Source organism: Condylostylus longicornis, unplaced genomic scaffold (assembly GCF_029603195.1).
Source record: "Condylostylus longicornis isolate FDR11 unplaced genomic scaffold, ASM2960319v2 ptg000030l, whole genome shotgun sequence".
In the NCBI taxonomy this organism is placed as follows: domain Eukaryota; kingdom Metazoa; phylum Arthropoda; class Insecta; order Diptera; family Dolichopodidae; genus Condylostylus; species Condylostylus longicornis.
In genome coordinates this window covers 6,353,542-6,378,358 of record NW_026577999.1, presented here as the reverse complement: position 1 = coordinate 6,378,358, position 24,817 = coordinate 6,353,542, and the positions used below count along the sequence as shown (strand labels likewise).

Genomic DNA, 24,817 nt, shown 5'->3' with positions numbered 1-24,817 from the left:
AATACCAGTGGAAACATTAAATAAATTTGACAAGTAACAAAATTAATATGAGCAGGTATGTAATGTAAAATTCAAAAAAAAACAACATAATTATTAAATCTATTTAGATTTAGTGTCGTAAAAAAATCTTAATAACATTAACAACATGTATCTACATCATATGTAATTAACTTTAACTCCTTTAGGCTCAAGTAATTAAACATAATAGTATTAAATCAAAAACAAAAGCTTCCGTAAATATTTTTCTCTTTCTCATTTTTTTTTTGTCTATCAAAGGTTACGACCTTTTTTTTAACTTTTCACGTTGTTGTACTTATTGAAAAACACCTATTAAACAAAAAGTAAATTTTTTCTAAAGTATAATGTGTAAACAATTTGTAAAATTAAAAAAAAAAAACAAGTATCTAAAAAAGAGTTTCAATTTATAATTGTGTTTTTGTGCATTAAACACCCTCTGCCGCCACCAATTTCTCGTATTCTCGTATTTTTATACATTACTAAATTCGTAAATAAAATTTATCCAAAAATATTCAAAAAATTAAAAAAGAAATAAAAAGCAAAAAAAATAACCACAGGTAATTTTTCCTGCAGCAAAAATGAAAAAAAAAAAACAAAAAGAAGACTTCATGCAGTTAATTTTAGTAATTTACTTGCCGCGGCATCTACATATCATATTTCCACCTACAAAAATAACAAAACGACAACACAATAATAAAAATTCAAATCAATGCCATAGCAGGCATTAAAATTATTTGTTGAATCACCAACAGCAATAATAGTATAGATAGAATAAAAGTAATAATGATAAAGACAGCAACAAATAATTATTTAATTACAATTATTTATTTTGTTCATATATGTAAGTTTTTTTATTGTTGTTGTTTGTGTATTTTAATAGTTTATAAGGTGTTTCAGATGAATATTATTTTAAAAAATTTCATCTATTAAACATATTTAAAAATTAATTTAATTGTATATTTTGAAGTAGCAATTTTCTATACATTAAAGAAACATAAAATATTGAGGTTTAAAAACTTAACACACCTATACATTTTTATATTAAATTATTAATATTTTAGTTTACACCTGAAACTTTGAAAAATATTGCAATTTACAATTATTGCAATGAATACGCAAATTATAGTGATAGTAAATTGTGAGAAAACTGTGCCATTCCGCTTCTGAAGATATAATGTGAAGATTTGATTATAATCTGACATAAGTCACAATACTTTAATATTCAAATACGAAGAGCTCAAGTAATAAATTCAAATTCATAACACCTTGTGTTTCATTTAGGGATGAATAACAGTCTAAAATGGAACGCTATTTTGTATAGAAATCTGGCTATATTGAAGTTAAAACTAATCTATGAATCGAAATAAGAAGAATCAAGAATTGACATTTATTTTACATATGAAAATATAAAACCACCTAACGGAATAAAGTATACCTACCGGAATAGATAAAAGTGATTTTATATTTTGACATGCATATTTCTTCTCTCAACTATAAACTCATATTTATAACAGAGCGTGTTCTAGTTAAGAATGTTATTATAATACGTCTTAAATATTTAATCAATTTCAATTTAATCCCGTCGTGTCATTGACTTATATATTTAATTTACATAAAGTAATGCATATTTACACCTTTCGAAAATTAAAAATTTATATTCTTTAATTAAATTCATTTGTATTTATATTAAATTTTACAAATACTTCACTGAAGTCATAGAATATGAATAAAATTAGAAAAAGAAGCTCGAATTTTTAGATTAATTTTTAATTAAAATCAAAATCACTGGAATATATAAGAGATATAGGTTTGTTATATTCAACTTTGAGATATCAGATAAAGCTATAATTATTTTAGATTTAACTTTATATCAATTTAATTACTTCTATACGAAATTGTTGAAACTATAATCTAAAAATTTGAATATTATAAAATAGTAATATAAAACTATCTATCAGAATAATTGTTATAAAGCCCTCTATCGGAAATGATTTGATGACTTGTCTGTTGTCAATTCTATCATTAAAACAGGTTGTGTGAACATTATAACAAGGTAAAGCTCAAATATACAAGTAGAAAAAAGAAATTATTTTTGACATTCTGACATTAATTTTTTTTTTCCTTTTTCACTCCTAGGAGGAGCACAGGGCTAGTGCATGATATCATGCCCTAGTTTCATAGCGTCATAGAGTTAACTAGGTAGGTGACTAGCCTGCCGTAGTATTTATTTATATTAAATATTTAAGTTTATTAATATTTTACTGTTTATTTTTCTTAGTTTTTAATATCGAACATTATGAATATCTGAAAATTACTTGTATAATATTTATTGGTATTAAGCTATATAATAAGATGTCACAACCACTGCACCAATGACATTAATTTTAAAATACGAAAATTTTTAACTTAGTTTACTAGAATAGCATTATAAATGTGGTAACACTAGAATAGTATTAGAAATGTTAAATCAAATTTTAAATACTTAAAAAACAAATCTTGTTCTAATAGCATAAATTTTTGAAAACAAAAAAAAATTGCATTGTTACAAAATCAACATAAAAAAATTATGTACAATTTATCATAAGATCGTTAACAATATCGTTTGCAACAGAAACACTAAAAAAAAAAATCAAATTAAAATGTGATCTTTACTGATAAAACTTTTGCAATCAAAATAGCAAAAATGGTGTGTGATTTAAAAATTACAAAAAAAAAACAAAAAAAAATTAAAATAGAATGATGAAAGTTTATAGTTTGAGGGCACAAAACAACCATACATAATAAGATTTTCATGACTTGAAGATTAAATTTTCATGAAAGCATAAATTTTTTTTTAATATTGCTCGATTTTATTAAGAATAATTTTTATTTTTTTGTTTTTTTTTTTTATTTATTTGAAAGATTTTAATCTAAAACATTTCATTATTTAACATTATTCATAAGAAATGAATAAAAAATTGGCAAATTTTTCATTGATTAATTTGTTATGAAAAAATTTCTAAAACTGAAGACAGTTTGTAGCTTCTCGCATTATGTAAGACATTTACGGGGAAAAAAAATATTTATTAAGTATGGTATTACTTTGATTTTATATTAAGGTCAAAATAGACTCAAAATAATTTATATTGAATCGAGCAGAAGTAGTAAGAAAATTGAATCAAATTTCATCAACTTAGTAAAGTCAAATGTCAACTTATACAAATTTGACAGATTTAAACCAAGTTCAAATATTCTACTATACTAAACGCAACTAATAGCATTCGATACAAAAAAATACCCAGAAAAGAGACAAAAAGAGAGAAAACGAAAACACCTGTAGTATCTAGCCTTGCTTTTTAGCCTTACTGCGATAAAGTTTAAGCAATAACATCTGTTATCACCCTCTACTTTATCTAAAATATTTACGATATAAAAATTTTCTCAATGCTATATTTGATTTAAGATTAGTTTTAAGATTTCTGGTCAACATCAAAACTTTTGCGAGAGTTTTATTTAATTACTATTGTAATCATATACATAATAATTTCATTTTAAAATTCATAAACTATTTTGACAATTAATCTTACTGTAACGTTACTCGGCGTGTTGTTTTTTCAATCAAATATTGAAAATTGTTGTACCACCAACTAAATTTTTTTATTTTCTTACTTTTCATTTAAAATGTCAAATTACTTTTCGAATATTGTCAATAAGATTCAATTTAAGCAATAAAATGTCAAATAATACACGCGCAGCCCGTAATCTTGTAACAAATCGCGTGCACTAATATTTATTTGAATCTCGTTGACATAAAATTACTTAAATAATAAAAATCTAAATTAAAGTACATTTAAAACTCGTTATTTCTAAAATTATTGGAATAAAAAAAAAAGTATGAAAGACAGACAAATAACTAGGCTAATAAGCAAAAATTAATAAAAACAAATTGCAATGAAATTCAAATTTGTATTTTTTTTTTTGTAATTTATCATCTAAATCAGTTACACCATCTGTATTTAAATTCAAACACTTGAATATACATAAATATACACATGTATATGTTAATATGTCAATATTATTTCAATATATAAAAATGATTGAAATTTTTTGATAAAATTATTAGATTATGCACATCAGCACAATATGACGAAAGGCAACACGGCAAACGAAAATACAAGTACGAGTATGAATAGGGGTATGATATGCAGATTGCATATGCATACACACATACATACTTCTATATATTGAAAAATTTGTTTCAACTCATGAGGTTTAAATTAAAAACTTTATTAATAAAAATATTCAAAGATCGTATACAATTAAGGTGCTGAAAGGTACAATTAAAATCGCATTGAACGCGCGCAATGATTGTTGAGAAAATCTCAATTTTTCTATATGAATACATTTAACAACAACAGAAAAAGAAGGAGTCAGATAAAAATAATTATTATAAATGACTTTAATAAAAAAAAACGAGGGAAAATAAATGCTATTTAACCTTTATTGGCGCCATTATTATCATGAGATGATCTTCAATCAAATTATGCTGCGACAGTATGAGCCTATGTGCATATAGTAACATTTTTGTAAAGTCATGCCATATATAGTGCCACACAGACATTCATTTGAACAGCTACTCACGTATGATCACAATGGAATTAGATAAACCCAAATGAGAATAATTTGGAACATTATAAACATTTCAAGTTTAATTTATATTCAGTTGCACAAGGCTTAATTTGTGTGCTGCGCGCGGCACGTCATATTTTTGAAATAAAAAGGGCTAACAATTAATGGTCTTAAGTTACGTCAATTCGGCTTATGTGTTTGCATGCAATTGCATGAAAATGAAATGTATGAATATATCTAAATATTCGAACGGTGTCAGTTCGTATAAAATTTGATAAATTTTTCGGAATTTAATCTTTAGTCCATTATATTGGAGTTTAAATTATTTGATTCTTAACGAAAACTTAAGCTATATTAAAGCATTATTTGACAGCACCCCTTGAGATATTTTAAGACATTTATAGTCTGTCCTTAATGTTGTTAAACTTACAATTCCTTTTCAATTATTTTAAGTATTTGATGCATATATAGGTTTCAATTTTTAATATTAAATTACAGTGTAAACTTTTGTATTGTTTTTATGAATTTCTCAAATCGAATCAAAATGCACTTCATATTTCTTCACATTTAGGGCTACATTGAAATCCATTGCTGTCTGCTTGTTCAATGAATTTTTTTGTAAGTATGGAAAAAAAAAATTTTTTTTTATATTACCAGACATTAATGAAATTCAAATGATTTCTTTTTTTATTTTTATACCTTTATTATGCAAATTAAAATGAAATGCCCTTAAAAAAAAAATTATTTAAATTTAAATTTTATCAATCTATCAAATTTAAATTTTTTAAGAAACTTTCATTTTATATTGGTATTTGCTTTTTAAGATTAGTAAAATTAGAAATGTTTAAAAGTGTATTTTTTCTCCCAAACTTTTCTATGAACTCAATCTGCCGTATTTTTTTTTGGATTAATGAATACAACGCTAGAGAGGTTATGGCAGTTAAATTCATTGCTTCTTATTAAACGCCTTCAATAATGAAAGCCTTTTATTCGCAAATTATATTTAAAAATCTTTAAATAATTGATTTTCTCTTATAATCTTTTAAGTTTTAGTTGTACGAGAATGTATTTTTAAATCTATAATAGCTAGGAAATTAATTAATGGTGTATAGGAATGCGTTCCAGTACATAATACGAGCACATTCAATACTATTTACAGCCTATGTTCCTATTTTAAATATTTTTCTTCTTTTTTTCTGAGAATCAAAAGGATTAAATTTTTTTATTAATTTTTATATATTGGGAATGCATTTGTTAGCCACGTAAAAAAATTACACTATATACTCTTAATAAATCAAAATTAATAACTTGTCTTAAATCCTATTATCCATGAAACTTTAAATTTTAAAAGATTTTAACAAATATTCTTGTTTTCATCTTTGAGTATAGTATATATGATAAACGAATCTTCTTAATTTTAAATTTAGAATAGAAAAACTCTAAAATCATGAAAAAAATATTGAACAAAATTCTATGAATTTTTTGTTAGTAAGCCTGTAATTTCTTTAAATTTATTGAAGCTATTGAAATTAAATTTTTATAAATAATGCTATTACAATTGATTAATTTCTTTTGATTTAATATGCCTATAATCTTAATGAATATAACAATTTTTACCAAATGACATGGGTAGTTTACATAAAAATATGAAAATTTTATACGCAAATAGATCACAAAAATAATAAAACTCAGGCTCTCGTCATGTAAATGTATAGAAAAAATTAAAATATATTATGCAAAATTAAATAGAAAGGACATTAAAAACTATAAGGCTGTAAGACTTAAACGCTGACACAAGATAATTTTTAATGAAATTCTAACAAACAATTTTAACCTGCTGGAATTCGACAAAATCACACCCTGAACCGTTGAAAATTATGAATGAGTTCTTTTATATAGTCGTTGACATTTTATGTTTGACAATAATGAATAATCAATTGTCATATATTTGACGTTACGCATGCATTTATACTTTTAAATAATATAAAATTTTACGATATAACCGGATAAATTAAAATAAATGCCAGACTTTTTATTAATTTAAGTTTCAAAACTAGTTCAATTTTTAAATAAGAGAACTACGAATATAAATAAAATAAATATTAGAAATAATGCATTTAATTAAAAAGAATACAACCACTAGATGTCACTTGTAGAAACAAAAGAACATTTCACTTTTTTATAGTGAATAAACAATTGTGTAGCTAGTTTATAATAATTTAAAATACAAGCTCTTACAAAATTTTCAGCTCTATACCCGTTTATTATTCACAAGTTCACCTTTAAACTAACAAATCACAATTTCTTAAAATATTTGAGAGAAAAAAAAATTTTAATTAAATTTTTTTTATAATATCATTTTGAATTTAAATTAGGTCAAATTGGTTTAAATTGTTATAATATTTAAAAATTGCTAATTAATAAAACAAATATACAAAAATAAATACAAAGTGTGTTCTTATACTTCGATATAAGTATCGAAAAATTTTTAATATCATTTCCTCATTTTAAATCCCTTGGAATTCGCTAAAACTGGTTTTTCTTTTAAGGAAATACCCAAAAATGGAAAAGTTAATTTCTGTGTTGTAAATTCCTAAATTTACGCTCCCAAAAACGATTTTAAGCAAATACATATCGATTTCAAAATTTTTTCAGACATAGATGAGTTATAAAATTACCAAAATGTATTGTTAAAATTTTATGCGGTACAATTTGCAAATTTACGATTTTTAGCATCATTCTCAATTTTTTTGCGCTGTTACAGTTGATTAAATATAGTTTTCCGTTCTTCTTCCGATCACAGTACACCTTGTACATATTTCAGCATATTAATAATAAAAAACCATAAAATTTTTCAAAATTAAAATACCAAAAAAAAAACAGAATTTTTTTACCGTTTCTATCATACCGCTAAGTTGACAAAATACGAGTATTAATAATCGTTATACGGAAAAATTATTATTAATAAATTATTTTCTACTTAAATAAAATTAATCAAAATTTTTTTCCGTGTTTATTTTTTTCTCTATTTTTTCTTTTTCATTTTCATTAATATTATGATAAATTATATTTTATTTCCATTTATTTTTATTAAGTGTTACCAATAGTTTTTGAATTAATAATAGAAAAAAGTGTCCTTATTGATTTTCAAACAAAAATATAAGCAACACAGAAAAAAAATTTAAAAGTAAATTACAAAAAACTTAAGAGTGAAACTTGATTTTCTTTTTATTACCCCAAATCATTTTCAATTGAAAATTATGAATGTGAAAGAAAAAATCCTTTTGCGAAATACCTAGGCTCTTTTTATTCCATAAAATTTATTTTGATTGAAATTGATAAAAATTTATTTAAAAATATGATATTTCATATTTTTTATTATTAATAAAATACTAGATCGATTTTTATGATTAATTGGAAAAAAAAGAGAACGAAAATCGCGAAAGAAATTTTCCATTGTACTTTTAAAGAAAAATTAAAATAATAAAAAAAAAATCAAAAAACAAGTTTTTTTAATGAAATTAAATCAAACAAATGAAATAAAAATTATAGAGAGAGATACAGCAAGAGCGAGAGTAAGACAGAGAGAGTACAATAAAAAAATCATTTTTGATTTCATCGCGGTACACAATAACAACAAGCATAACAATAACAATAACAGTAATAAGAAGAAGAAGCAAAAAATATTATCAAAAATACCTACTGGGCAATAATTTTTCCACTTTAATATGAATTTTTTGTTTTCATATTTTCATTTTTACAATTTTCTGTTAAATTTTTCTGCAATCTTTTATAGAAAACGAAATCGTGATTTATCTGGGCTAAAACGTATTTTTTTTTTGTTGTTGTTTTTGTGTTTTTCTTAAAATTTCTATTTCTTTTTCAATTTATTTTTTTTTTTTCATTATTATTTGCCACCCAAAATCTGAATCTATATTTAAGGTTTTGTTTTTTTTTTTTTTTTTTTTTGAAATCCAAAAAATCTCTTAAGATATCTTTGAACATGCATTAAGTACTTATGTATATACATATATATACTTTGTAAATCATAATTCTCATATTTTATCTACTAATAAGTACATAATAATATAATAATAACAAAAATATACAAGGTGTCTCCTAAAGTAGTTCATTTATATATTATAGCCCTAAATGTATAATAAATTTTCTAATAAAAACATTACAAGAGATCAACACAGCAAGACACTTGACATTAATGCACCTTTTACAACAATTTGCTGTGTACTGTTGTTTGTTCTGACAGTCACCTTAATTATGACAAAAAGACTCATTTGAATGTCATATGACTTCTATCACTTTATTAGTAAAATTGGATGGGTTGACTATGATGTGGTGAGATTTAGTACTAATTTTTAATTTTTTAATAGAGTAAAATTTTTGATATTGTCAAAGTGGTTTTGAGTGAATTTAAGTCGAAAAATTTTATATTTTTTGTTACAATGTAAAAAAAAATCAGTGATATTGCTATGACTCCTACACTGGTATGTGTCACTATTATACTACAAATGACGCGACTCTCAGAATAAGATCCAATTAATAAAAATTTTGTTTTATATGTATAACAGTTTTTGATAAAATTCGAGCCAGTATTGTTTGAATAACTAAGTGGTGGTATGGTGAATCTAATGATTTCTATATCATAAAAAGTTAAATATCATAAACACAAACCAGTTTATGGAAATGGTTTTGGGTCTATAATAAGTTTTTTTTTTTTTTTTTACAAAAATAACAAAAAGAATGCAACTTAGCGATTCACTTATCAAAATAACACCCCTACATTTTACGTACACTTTTGTTAAAATATCTTTTAAACAAATCTGGAGGTTTCATTTCCATTTCCGTTTTAATTGGTTGTTGTCTAAGTTGTTGTCGAAAATTATTATATGTGTGGAACACCCTAATACTTCAAATATTTAAAAAATATTAATATTATCTTGAGAGAACAAATTAATTAATCAACAATTTCACTTATAATTAATCATCAAATTTTACTTAATTATTTAAAAAAATAATTTCTTTATATGCAAATTCTTCAATAAAAAGCATCCTGTATATAATAATTTATACTCTGATTATATGCACTTAGACACCGTTATCAAAATCTTAACCAAAACAAAAAAAAAATAGACGAAAATAGAGAAATAAATTAATCGTAGAAGAATATAAAAAATATCACGAAAAAAAAAAAAATTGAAAACTTTCGTGGCGATAAAGCAATAACAAATGAGTGGCTATAGGGTAAAAAAGATTAATAATTTTTGCCTTGTCTTCTCTATCTTATTGTTTTGTTATATGTATTGTTGCTGTTACTTCAAAATTTATATTTTTTTTTTTAACATAAATATTTATAAAAACAACAAAAAGCGAAATCAAAATAAAGTATAACATGAAAACGCATTTAATAAAGTAGTTTCATTTTTGAATGCAATTCTGTTATACATAATATAAGTATGTATATACCCACATATTTACTCACTCATAATATGCCATTATAACATTATATATATAGAAATGTATATCTATTATAAATAGCCAGCTATCACAATTTAATGCAAAGAAAGGCAACGTGAGATTTTAACAATTATTTTTTTTTATTATTATATACGAGATATACACAGAGAATAAAATGTAGTGCAAGCGTTGAATTAAATTTTATTGAAAATGATTAAAACTCTTAAAAATTATTTAAAGTAATTTACGATTTATTTGACAATAACAGATAACATTAATTTTTTTTTTTTTATAAAAAATTTTATGATTATATCGTAGACATTAAATTTACGGCTACTCAACAATTATTCAATTGAAATAAATAAAAAATAAATGCGCTTAATAAAAATTAAGTTTTCAAAAAAAAAAAAATATAGAAAAAAAAAGTGAGTTATTTTTTTTTTTCTTTTTCAAAGATAAATAATTATAAATTTGGTAAGAATTTAAAATATTTCAAAATTTTTATTATACAGCTGTGAAATATGTGCTAAAAATGTCATAAATTCATATACATATGTACATACTAACATTATATACATATATAGTTCACATTTTATCCGCACATAAAAAATTGATCAATTGGGAATTTTGATCTTTCTTTTTTTTTTTAAGAAAAATATTTAAAATATTTTAATGTAATCATAACCATAAAATGTGAAATATAAATATTTTTAAAATAGTATTACAGTTACGGTAACTGTTATAATACAAAAAAATATACATATGTAATAAAATTTAGAAGGTTAAAGAAATTAAGACAAAAATTTTGAAATATGCACCAATCTTGTTGAATAAAAGAGAGAAAAAAAATAATAAAAATGCCAAGAAATACAAAAAAAATTTTTTGTTAAATTTTAAAGCTTGTGAAAAATTTGGTTCTTACACAATTTACTGTTTAATATCAAAAATTAGAATACGGAAACATTCATATATGTATATACAATATATGTATGTATATAAATATTCATAAACCATTACTTCGGAGAAAATATCGCTAATAACTTTGGATAAAAATCCGGGTATTCAACCATAACAGGCATTCTATATTGCTATAGGACAAGGAGCAACAATTATAGATCTTAAATTTAGATATATGTATAACAGAAAAATAAGCAATACCGCTTCATTTTGGTGGGTACTAACATCTATACAAAAAGTACAAAATAACACCTTTATAACAATACACATTTTCTTCAAACAAAACCATACTGGTATTGAATTATCAATTCAATAAATTTGGACATTTCGATTAACAAAATTATCGTTCCCATTAAAATTGCTGGCAAAGCTGAAACTCTCTACAACATTCAAATACGAATGGAAATGTTCTTTCTTAGAATTATACAATAATTATATTATATTACATTTAAGAATGTATAAAGTCAATGTAGTTTAGATTTTAATAGCAATACACACAAATTTAAAACTATAATAAAAACTATTCAAATTAAAATACACAATTATTGTTAAGCTAAATAGTGTGTACATAAAATCAAATTGCAAAGTATTGTGAAATAAATTATTATAAGTGATTGCCACGGTAATCAATTTGTTTCGAGAAAAATCAAACATCCACTATCATCGTAAATTGCAACACAACACAAGAAATGCTTTATTATCGAAATGAATTTTCTGTATTATTTCATTGTTATTGTTATTTTTATTATTCGCTATGAAAATACACTGTGATAGTATTATGGTGACAGTAAAATATTTCTCTTATGAAATTATTAACATCTTCATTTCTCTCTCTCTATAAACTAGAACGGAGAGTCAAAAATATTATATTTTTATTATTTAATAAGAAAGAGATTGCTTTGTCATTTTTATTGTAAGCATGGCCTGTACTGTATGTATAATTAAATCACAACAACAATGTTATAAACACCGAGAATTAAAACCGTTTAAATAACAAAAACAATATTTTTCAAAACAATAAAAAAAAACATAAAAATTTTCTAAATTAAATAAAGTCATTAATTTTTTTTTACTTTTTCAAAGCCGTCAAATGGTATTGTTACATCAAGATTTAAAGAAAGAAAAATTATTTCTAAAAATACTTAATAAATCTGTTTAAAAAAAAAATTTTAACATAAACAATTCAAAATTTTTACTTTCACTCCTTTAAAAATTAGAAAAAAAAATTATTAGCCGCAAAGAATATCAAAAACAAAAAAAAAAATTAACACTTTTTATGATATTTTAAGCTGCACATTATGCACATCACTTCACTCATATATAATGTTAACGTGTTGAAATTCACTTTGTTAAAATCCGCATACAATAAATTTCAATCATATATTAATACTTTTTTTTCCTTAAATTTTACATTTACAGCTCATACAAATGCATCTGCATTATATGCATCTTAATTTTCATATACGTATAACAATATGCATTTGATATGTTTATTGTCCTCTTAAAATATTTAAAATGTAATTTTATTTTTTTTTAATATACATAAATCTTATATGATAATTGGTTAAAATCCTATAAATGGCAACACGTGCTACATTATATCCATATTAATTTTGTGAGGAAAAAAATAGCACAAATACAGTATATAAGATTCTTGACAAAAACAAAAAGTTGCAACTAATAGCGAACACTTAACAATAAAATATAAGAAAAAATAGGAAAAAGTTATAATAAAGATTTCAATATTTTAACACTTTGTATAAGAGAAGATGTGCCTAGCTTTAAATATGTGTAGTTGTGGTGCTACCGAGCATAAAAAAATTAAAAGAAAATAATAAAAATCAAAACAAAATGTCCAATTTCCTGACATTTTCAAAATATCAAAAGAAAATAAAAATGTAAAATGTTGATGGTTTTAAAAAATCGAAGAGAAAAATCTTCATCTTATTGCTTTTTTTTCTGCTTTTCATCATAAATAGCAAAAAAAATAATCCAAAAATGAAGAAATGTTAAGGAAAACAATACAATCAACTTTTTGTGCCATAACACACACACACAAACACATACATAATTTTCCTTTTAAAAGATTTTCTGATATTTTTTAATTACGAAAAAAGAAAATTTCATCTTCCATTCCTAATTTTCCATTCCCATTTTTACGATGACTAATATGAAAAAATTAAAAACATTCATCTTCCAATTTATTTCGGAAATAATAATTAAAACAAAAAAAATCGAATTTAATTAATTAAAACAACGGTACTTTGTCTTGACAGTTGTATAAATCTGGAATGATTGTTTATTGGGGATCAAATTGAATTTGCTCCGCACATTAATAATTTTGGTTTGAAACAATTTCAGTTTCAAGATTTTTTTCGATTTTAACAAGATTCTAACGGCAACACTCTAAAAGAGCTTTAAAAAAATTTAAAAGGGAAATTAGACGGGAAATTTGGCTTGGGTGCCAGCTAACCGAAATATAAATCATATTAAATCATATTTTATTTTTCAATATAAAGTAAGCGAGTGTAAATTGAAAAGTATAGGTGAAGCACAATTGAAGTTTTCAGTTCAATAGGAAATGGAAACACAACAGATAAGTTAAAATTGTCGGAATGCCAAATAAAATATTGACATCTATTGGCAAGTAAGGGCAATATACGTTTTTTTTTTTAATAAGAACTATAAGGAAAAACAAGATTAATCTCGGAAAACACTAACGAAGACCGAACAATTAAAATCACTGCAGCTGCTTTAAATATCGACCACACGACAAATTGACTCAAAATTTATAACTACCGGGAATTCAGAGCTATTCACTCGATTAGAATTCAAAAGATAAAAATTTCTTCACTATAAAATATTTTCATTCTCTCCAAATCTCTAAAAATGAAAGGCTCGATTTTTCTACTTCAATTTCATACAGTCATTTTTTTTAACAATTTTGTATAACAAAGACTTAAAATATTTAATATAGAACTGAGAGTAGAACAAACGCAATTTCAAATTTCTGTATGCAACACGGTAACAAAAAAAAAAATTAATTAAAAATAAGTTTGCATTTTCTTTCGGAATTCCTTCCACTATTGTAATAAATCTTGGAATTACTCAATATACTAAAAATAGAAAATGAAATTTTTTAATTTTAGAATTAAAATTATAAAAAATTTATAATAAATCTAAAAATAAATGAAGTTTTTGTTTCACATTTTAAACAATTTTTCCATTTATGTACAAAAGTGCTTAAAAAATTTATTTTCACTTATTCTGACTTAAGAATTTTCGATTTTTATTGTATAGAGCAAACAAAATTGAGAATTCTGGTACTAAAGTCCTCCTCTTACTTCCCTCTTAGTTAATTTCATTAGGCGCCAGTAGTTATTATACAAAAATATATTTAATATTGTTCTTGAACTTATCCTGTGCCGAGTTGAAATTACAGTTTTTGACAAAATAGAATTTATAACTTAATTTAAAATTATTATGTTTTTTTTTCATTCAAATTCAATTTCGAAATTTTGCATAAATCATAGGAGTAAACCACAATGATCTATCAGTGAATTACAAAATTTGGTTTAAACATAAAGTTATTAATAAAATCATAATTTTACATTTCATACACGCAATAAGGATTAGATCAATTAAACCAAATAATAAAATGAATTTATAAATTATTAATGTGCTGTCTATAGACATTAGACAAACCACATGCATATTTGTATTGGAATACATAAAGATTAATTGAATTAATTAACAAAGTGTTAAACAATTTTCTATACACAATTTAAAAATTTTAGCAAATTCTTACAGTTTATTGCCTAGACAATGCATTATTGTGCAGTATTTATTAATTAAAGTTAAAATTTTAAATAAGTACCCATAATATTTTCAGTTAGACTTTATAATTTTAGGCAGTACATTTAAAAACCAGACTGCTACATGTGCTTTTCACTTTATAATGTAAATTTGGAAGTATTTTTAATATTGTAGATTCTTTGTACTCTTAGGCGCCGCGCCTCTCAGGTCAGCCCATCGTTCCTCATGTCGAATCTTTTGTGATTCTCATCCCCATCTCTATTATCACTATATCTATAGGCCCCTGATTTTCTATATAATTTTCTCCAAAATTCTTACCAATTTTTTAATATTTAAACAGTTGTTAATATTTAATTAAAATAAAAAATTTCTTTTTAGGGTTTTTTTGCTTTTTACATGATTTTTCGAAATAAATTTGAAAAAACATTTTTGTTTTGTATTTTCTTCTTTCTATGTACATACATATATATATATATATAATTTTAAATATATAATTTTAACAAAATTAATAATATTGTATAAGGGAAACTTACAGGAATTTTCATAAAACAAGCATAACAGAGAAAAACTGAGAACGGAGGAGGGTTTTGTTTCATCTATTAATTGCTAGATTTAGAGTAAAATTTCATGTTTTCTTCAAATATTTTTTTTTGGTATTTTTCCAAATTTAGAAATTTTAAAGAATTTTTTTTTTCTTGGGTGTTGTGTTGTAATATGTCACGCTTGATTGGATTAATAGACTTTGAAATGAAATTAACTTATTTTTTGGATATTTTTTTTTTTTTTTTATAAAAAAATTTTTATGAATTTGATGGGGACCCTTAAAAATCTTTTTTTTTTATTTTCTTTTAACTAAAATAAAAGCAAATCAGTGCAATCACATTTTATTTAATGTTGAATTTTTATGAACACAATCGAGCGGAAATTATTGAAAAGAAAAAGTTTTTCCACATATGCACAGCAAATAATTTGGTAAAATTCGTTGGTACGGTATAGGTACTTTATAAATTAGGGAATGCAACAAGAGTGAAAATACAAAAATTTATTTTGACAAAATTTATGTTCAAAATTCTTTTTTTGTTTTCTGAAATTTAAATTAATTTTCATTAACTTTTATTTCCCCAGTTCTTTTCATATATTACGTAATATATGGTGTGTACATGAGCCAAATTTTAACATTTAACGTATAAAGATTTTTTGACGGAAAAACGGAAGTTGTAATAATATAGAAAAATGGTTTTTTGAATTGAAAATTAAAAAAAAAATTTTCAAATTTAATGATTCATGAAAATGATTTTGGATTATATAACCATGATACCGTCATATAGTTATTATTCAATTAAGTTATCACAAAAAAATATTAGTTTTCTATAATAATGCTGTTAATAAGAAATTATTGGAATTCGTGGGTTATAGGCTTGGCGTATGCAATTCCAGAATTTAAAATCATAAAATAATGTTGGTGAAAATTGCAAATTTTTGAGTTGCTCGAGGTTTTTAAATATTTGTACATAATTAAAAATTCGTGATATCAAAAAATAAATGTGTACATCGTTACTATATTACTGCATAATCTGTAATGTTAGTAGCGATCGTTATTATAACTAAAATGTATAAAATAAATTTTATAATAATATTGTTTAGTCGTAGCATCCCTAAAAACATAAAACTACGGGTTATCTATTAGTAATTCTTGTTATAAAAGCAAAATGCTTATTTTTTCACTCTCTCATTATTGGTGTAACAATTAAGTAGTGTGGAGTGCCACTTTAAGTATACATAATATTAATTAAAGCTTGTTATGTATAACATTTAATTTTAATTTAATATTTAACATAAATTTTAATACTAAATAATATAGACAATTTATACGAAATTTTTAATAATTATATTGTAATTTAATAAGTGAATTCTAATAAATAATTTAATATTTAATATTTAATTTAATATTCCTAAGAGCTAACACTTATAATTACCACAGGCCCGGTTCTAAGATGTTCCGCGGTTTTTAAAATATGCGCCCCTGTCACCCGGCGCCCTTTACAAATAATTACTTTGCATATATGGTAGATCCGACACTGATCATCATTATATTAATAAAAAAAATCAAATTTAGAAACTTGATCAAATCTAATTTCAACTTTTTATTTGAATTTAATTTTTTGATTTGTAATATCAGAAACACATTAACAAACTTTAAAAATTTAATAGAAGAGTTTATATCATAATTTACAACACCTAAGGCAAATTAAAATTTTTATTATAGGCGAAAATAAAAACAAATTAGTTTTTATAATTTGAAAACTTAACATTTTGAAATCAAATTGAATGACATTTCAAATTAAACAAGATTTTACAATTTTTAAATTATAAATTTGTTCAAATTTTTACTATGTAGAGTAAATTTTTAATCCATATAACAAGTTTGCTTCATAATAATTTTGTATAATATTTGCAAAAAAAAAAAAAAAATAATTTATTTATAATGAATTGAGCTAGAATTAAATGCAATTTTACCTCCAAATATTTTTTTTTTGAATATAGGTGAATAAAATTCAATTAGAAGATGCTAATATAATTTTTTTCGATTTTTTTTGCCTTTGTTTTCATTTATTTAAAGCAACAATTAATTCCTGTCTAGCCTATAAAATAAATTCCAATTTTCAAAGGAAAAGAAAAAATTGAAAAAGAATTTTTTTTTTTAATTACAAAAAACTCTAAGGTTCATTTTAAAATATATGAGAAGTATAGATTCCAAATAATGACGTCCCGAGTTTCCGTAAAATTATGTATACAGTGTTACTGTATGACAAATCTCAATACATGTATGCATAATTTATTAAAAAATACTTGCCATTTCTTAATTAAGGACCCTTTGTAACTGAAACTATATACTGGCTAACATTAAACATGTCCATTAATAGTTCATAGTTATAAGCTGAATTACGGTGAAATTCTGTTTAAACTTTAGATTTTCGGGAATTAAATTGAATTGCCATTGTAAAACACATAAAAGAATTATTTGCTGATATTTAAAATGTTTTCGAAATTATTTATTTCTTAAAAATATACAAATGCGAAGTCGAAATCAACAAACTTCTTGTGTTAGCTATCAAACTCAACTTTTTTACATATAAGTCGGATTTAATAAAATTTAACACAATTGTTAGTTTTATAATATTATATATTATAGGGCAGCTATGATGAGACAAAATTTAAGAAATTCTAAAAATATTACAAAATTTTGTTTGGTCACTCAAATACTTAACGTATATACATCATTTAAATTCCTTTAATTAAAATTTCACATTTAAACAAGGAAATATTTCGCTCCGTGTCATGAATATTAGAATTCGCTTGATTAAACAATTTTATAATACCATTGTAATATTAAAATATTTAAAATATAAACGAGTGCATTAAATGTTTTTTTTTTTTTATTATTTGCTATTAAATACCTTAACAAATTATCAATGCCACATAAATTCAAAGTAAATATTAAATTTTTGTTTAACAATAATTGCATGTAATAAATTCTAAAACATGCACTTATTTTCAACTAAATAGAAAATTAAAAAAAAAAAAATTATGCGGTGTGCACCGGAATATGAGGGTGATGTGTGCCATAAACAAAATATTATAACACTTACACAATAAACAACAATAATATTAATAATAAAAAATAACTGAAATGGCAATTTTATTATTTAAATTTTAAGATTTTGAAAATATTTGCAAATTTTTGTTTTATTTATTTACGCAATTTGCATATTATAACAAAAAACAGTAATTGTGCAGTCATTTTGTGTTGCTTTTCTTTTATATTAAACTTGTGCTCTACTGTTATACTCTCTATACTGTTGTGCTCTACATTTTCTCATTCAAATGTTATAAATTTTCTTATAAAATACTTGTATTAAATGCGCGATATCGCGAGTTTTTTTTTTTAATTCTTTGAGAGCAAATAAATTATATAAGCTTTTTAGAAAATGTAAATTAAATTTTTAAAAGAGTGTTATGCTTTTTTGCATAACTTAAAAAAATCATTAAGAAATTTATTGGTAAAAAAAAATTAACAAAAATGTGGAAAAATTGCATTTTTATGGTTATAGAAAAATGCAGTAAAATGAGAGAAAAAAAGCAAAAATAAAATCGCATTTACATTGCACATTAATTAATTAAAGATAGAAAACTGTCAAATATAATTTAATCCTTTCAATTACACTCGTTGTTTTTTTGGCTAGAACCTTGATATAATCAGTGATTTTTTTCCCACTTATAGGTGTTTTATTGTAAATATTAAATGAAAAATTGTTTTTTGAATTTTCATTCAGTGTTTTAAAAGCTATTAAAATTATTAATTGGAAAATAAAAATTTTGCTGTTTTTTAAAATCTTTACTAAAATTGCACGTATATAACTACAATATTGTCAATTAAATTGTTTTCAAAACCATAGACATGCGTTGTAAAATACTAAAATTAAATTTTAATTGAATTGATAAAGGTACTTCCATATTATTTTAATTTAAAACACTGTCTACAGGGAGCAAGAGAACATTTTCAATGAATACCTCATTCGTTTACAAGTATGCAATCAACGAGCTTTAATAAGAAATAATAATTGAAATTTTGAAAAAAATTTAAAATCAGGAGAGTTCATTAGGAGAGTGGATTTCGGCCAGATACTGTAGAGCATGCCCCGTAGAAAAGGCAATCTACAATCACCTAAAATTTGGACCAAGAGTCAAATACTTCGAACCTATGGAAATGTACCCAAGCATTTTTACGACGTAATACTCAGATCAGTGTTACTGCGTTCTCGGATATAGCTATAATGTCCAACAGTCAGGCTGCCATAAGCACTCTTGATTCTTGCCATAATTCCTCCCGGATGGTAGAGGACTGTCTCGGCAAACTTGACCGATTGACTCAGAGCAACTAAGTCACGTTGGGCTGAATGCCGGCACCCTTTGGTTTGGAAAGACGCAAAGAAGCAGATATACTGACTAAGCGAGGAGCCAACTCCTGTTTGTTTTGTTGGGTCGGAGAATTTTTGCGGGATACGACCTAGAAAAATCCGTGAGGTGTTGAGAAGCGAAGTGGAGAAGAAAAGGTTGAAGTTATAGAGGGCGCGTTACTAATGTCCTCTGTATTTATATAAATATGTAAACGTAGTTGAATTATTCACGTTGTTTAAGCATGATAAACTATCTGAGTTATTATATATAAATCTTTCGAGACTTCGGTAAGCAGAGGGGTTTTTGAGTAATTATAACCTTTAAGACAATCACAAGTATGCCGGGGAATCATGGGAGAATTGAATTCTTTAGGTTGCGGTGCGTCGATGAGCCGATCATTATGCAATCTACATCTGGAATCAAAAATGATACCAAATTGGAGACATTTTTTCGTGTTGTTCTTTTCATATCGGCTATATTTTTCAATTCAAGCTTATATAAAATAAACGTGTTAAACGAATAAAATCGTAAATTAAAAATACATCATTCAATGTATGCGTACTAATTCACAATACAAAATTGCAAACATAAATTTCAATAGATCCTAACCATGCTGATATTGTCATATTCATATTTAATTATTAAAATCATAATTTCATAATCATACAATTAAATAAAATTACTAAAATATTATTAAATTTTTCCTTGTCTTCATTAAATCTCTCAATATCACACACTTAATGTTTCATATTTATAAAATATCACCAATTTTATAATTTTATTATCAAAACTCTAGTATATTCTGCGAATATTTAATTAAGTTAAATGGCATTATGAATAAATATTTTATTTTTTAATAACGATTGTAAACTTTTATAAGCAGCGATTTTTTGCTTTTTTTTTTTATAATCTTTAACAAATTTATTTGTGTTATTAAAACCATTTAAAATTCTGAGCCTCTTATGGACAAATGGTTTCTATATAGGCAAATATTTAATATTTAATAAAGATAGGGGATAGGAGAAAAAAAAATAATATTTATTAACAAATATTGTATTTAAATTTAATAATATTAGTTTTTTTTTTCTATTTAGTTAATAACATTCGAGGTTATGCGACTTACAACATAAAATTTATGCAAAAACGAAATTTTTTTTAACCATCTGACTTACTAGTATTACTTAGTGTGTACATTATAAAATTATTAACAACTTTTTGTTTTTATTTTTTTTTTTAATTTTAATGAAAAATTTGAATAAAAACAAAAAAAAACGTGTGAGGTCTTGTTTAACACGCCTCTCTTGCCTTTTTTACAACTGTTTTAGTATTTTTTCAATTTTTAGCATTTTTCCAATGAAATTGAAGAAAAAAAATGTTTATTTGTTTAACTCCGTCCATTCGTCCAACAGGAAACCAATTTAAGCCCGTTTTAAGAAAGAAAGCTGAGCTTTTGTATATTGTATTAAAAAAACATATTGGTATTACTAAAAACTTATTAGTGGGAGATTATGTCCTATAATTTAAATACAAAATTGTTTTTTTTTTTTTCAGTAGTACGTGCTTCGGCTTAGTCAAAGGAAAAGCGCTACTTTACAAAACAATGGCTGCACATCACTAAATTCCATGATAAAATTAAAACATGTTTTTTTTTTCAATTTAATTATAATTTTCAATATTAAACAAGATTGCAATTTAATTAAAAAATTAAATAATTTTTTTTTTTGCTTAAATCTTAAAGAACACCCAAAATCTATGAATATATATATATATATATATATATATATATGATATATATATATATATATATATAATGTATGTATATATATGATATATATGTATATATATAATATAGATGTATATATATTACATATTATATATATATATATATATATATATATATATATGATATATATATGTATATATATGATATATATGTATATATATGGTATATATATGCTGTTTGCCATATTTAAATGCAAATTTTATACTAAACAACAATCATAAAGTAATAAAGTCGTACATAACCTAATAAATAAAATTTCATTGTGAATGACAAGATTCTTAATGTAGTTAAGAACAATAATTTGTGTAAGTGTACATAAGAACATTATAAATTTTTTTTATACATTAATTATATAAGCAGTATTTTTTGCTTTTTAGTAAGACATTATTAAGTTATTATTGTAATTAAATTTGAAAATTCGGGCTAAATTAAAAATAATTATAAAATTACAGGAAAAACATTTTTCAATATTCAAATATAATATAGCAAAACTATAGTGTTTTTGCTATGATAGTAATATAGTTGAGTATGACTGCAATTGTTACAACAGTAATAATTTAATTTTATTATAAAATTATTTTATTACTGCGTACATTTTTAAGGTTAATAAAGTATTAAGGAAGCTATAAAATTATTTAGTTTTAAAAGAATTAAAAAAAAAACAATAGTAAAGTTTAAGGTTCTAATAATTAAATTTAACTAGCATTTTTAAAAATTATTCTCTTAACAAACGCAAATATTTCAAAAATTATTAATAGTGAAGAAATTAACGAGGCCATTATGTCAAGCATATAGATTTGCAAGAGTTTTTTATACAGAAAGTAATGAATTGAAACGGAACAATCAAAAGAGCCTATACACCCGCAACTTTCAAGCACAAATTTCATTTTGTTTTTTATCCCCATTGAGAACGACAAGCATTTGTATAATTCGTTTAATACGAGTATTTAATAATAAAAAGCGTTTAGAGAGGCATTTACATAAAAAAGCTGGACTTAAAGAACAGACTAAGTAGAATTGCAACAGTATTAAAACTTAAACTCTATATATACTCGTACAAACTCACATCGCGTATACAAACATAAGAATTAATAATCTTTCCATTTCCCACTCCTCATTCCCCCCTCCCTATAACTCTTAAATTTTAATCTATGCGTAAACAAACATACATTTGCATGTCTACTATACATGAACATGTACAATTTTTTCAAAATTAATTAATCAATAATTTAATTAAATTACATTTTGAGGCAAAATTTCTTACATTATTTCAATATACAATCTGATAATTATATTATGCATAATAATTATATATTTACAAATATAGCGAATATATTAATTTATATAAAGTTGTTATTAAAAAAAAAAAAAAATTTTATATAATTAAATTTTTGTTCATAAATTCTCTTATATTAAAAAAAATAAAATTAACATCTAAACAAACCATAAATTATAAAATTAACACATAACTAAAAAACAAAAAAAAAAATAATATATAAAATAATAATAGTTGTTGCACATTTAACTGACAATAGATGTCAGTAATTAACTATTTAAATTATATGCATATATACACATTTGCATACTCACACATAGATTGACTTTTAGATAAAATTTAATGATATATACTAAAAAATTTTAACTATACCTACAAAAAATAATGTGTTCGAATAAAATTTATAACTTGCATGCTATTTTAAATTAGACAAGCAGCGTGATGAATAAATGTGTATTTATAAATCACGTCCGTGATATCATGCAAGTAAATTATTTTAACAACAACAACAAAATAAAACACAAAATTAACAAAAATTTATTGATTCAAGGAAATTATGTTGACAGGGAACATAAGTCAATGTATACTAATTCAAATTCTAATTCAAATTCTAAATTTGTTGAGATTTTTGGACTTTTAGCATTTAGATTTGTTTAGTATTAAAAAGGTGAGAAACTCAATTGAAAATTTTATAAATTTTGGTCTCTAGGAATCAAGTAAGATTGTATCAGCCGTAATATTTGTTCATCAGCTTGCAACTGGCAACATGGTTGTTCAATCATTTCGGTCTCCTCATTTTATTGAGTAGATTTCTTTAGGAATGTATGACATTTTGGAATTCAGCATGAGGTTAAGATTTTTTTTATTGAATTCCCTATTTTTATTGTTTTAAAATTATGAGTTTTTTAAATTTTAGGCACGTGCTTTTACTAATCTCATTTTCACTTTAATATAACCATCCTTTCCCCATAAATCATCAGATTCTTGCTTAGTAACTATTCCAACAGAGATCATTGACATTTCAGTTCGGTCTTAATCACCTATACTTGTAATTATTTAATAATAATTGTATTTGAATATTGGGCGTTATTCTTCCACTTCCGCTGAGTATATTCTAAAAAGTAGTGAAATTTCTTTATAATTTTGACAATTTTTGCAATCATTAGACTAAAAATAATTTATTTTATAGTAGATAACTGAGCTCATTAAGATAATCCATGAATTTTTCACTATATTTACTATTTATATCAATAATTAAATTTAAACTCTTTAATAAAAATAATATTGATATTAATGTGCCACATTTATTCATTCCATTTGCATATTAATTAGAAGAAAGTTTATAAGAAGAACAGAAAGAAACTTTTCTATATCATTCTTCTGTGATTTATTTTCAAACTCTAAATTTGTCTAATTTCATTTCAGGTGATAAAGTTAGTCAATTAAGTAGAGCAACTTTACCTTTTTTCTTTAGTTTCCTAATTTTTTAATTGATTCTTTTGAAATTTGTAATTAATCAGATTAAAATAAAATAAATGATATTGTCAAATTTATAATTAAGTAAGTATTAATTTTCCAAACACTTTTTATGTAATTTTTTTTATATACATTTTTCGCGACAAAAAATGTTAATTAGAGAAATTTAAAGTAAAAAATTCGTATATTTGATCAACATGCTAAAATATAAACTTACTAAAGGTAACAAATCTCTAATTTATTATGTTATACAGGGTGATTTGCGATAAAATCTGTTTGGAATATGTCAAACCGAAAATGTTTTACGTATGCGACAAATATTTATCGAAGATCGTGAATTGTCGTAGCAATTTGAAAGTATTCCTCTGCTATCAACACCTCTATTATAAACCGTATTTGACGTTGAGCTCTGTTGCATGGAATTCGAATAAATTACAGTTGGAGGCTAATTA

General features: G+C 23.5%; 1 protein-coding gene across 2 annotated transcripts in view; it reads right to left on the bottom strand.

Moving 5' to 3' along the window:
- LOC129608163 (unconventional myosin-XVIIIa) overlaps window positions 1-24,817 on the bottom strand; it is a 229,151-nt gene that overhangs the window by 116,987 nt on the left and 87,347 nt on the right. The window lies entirely within an intron of this gene.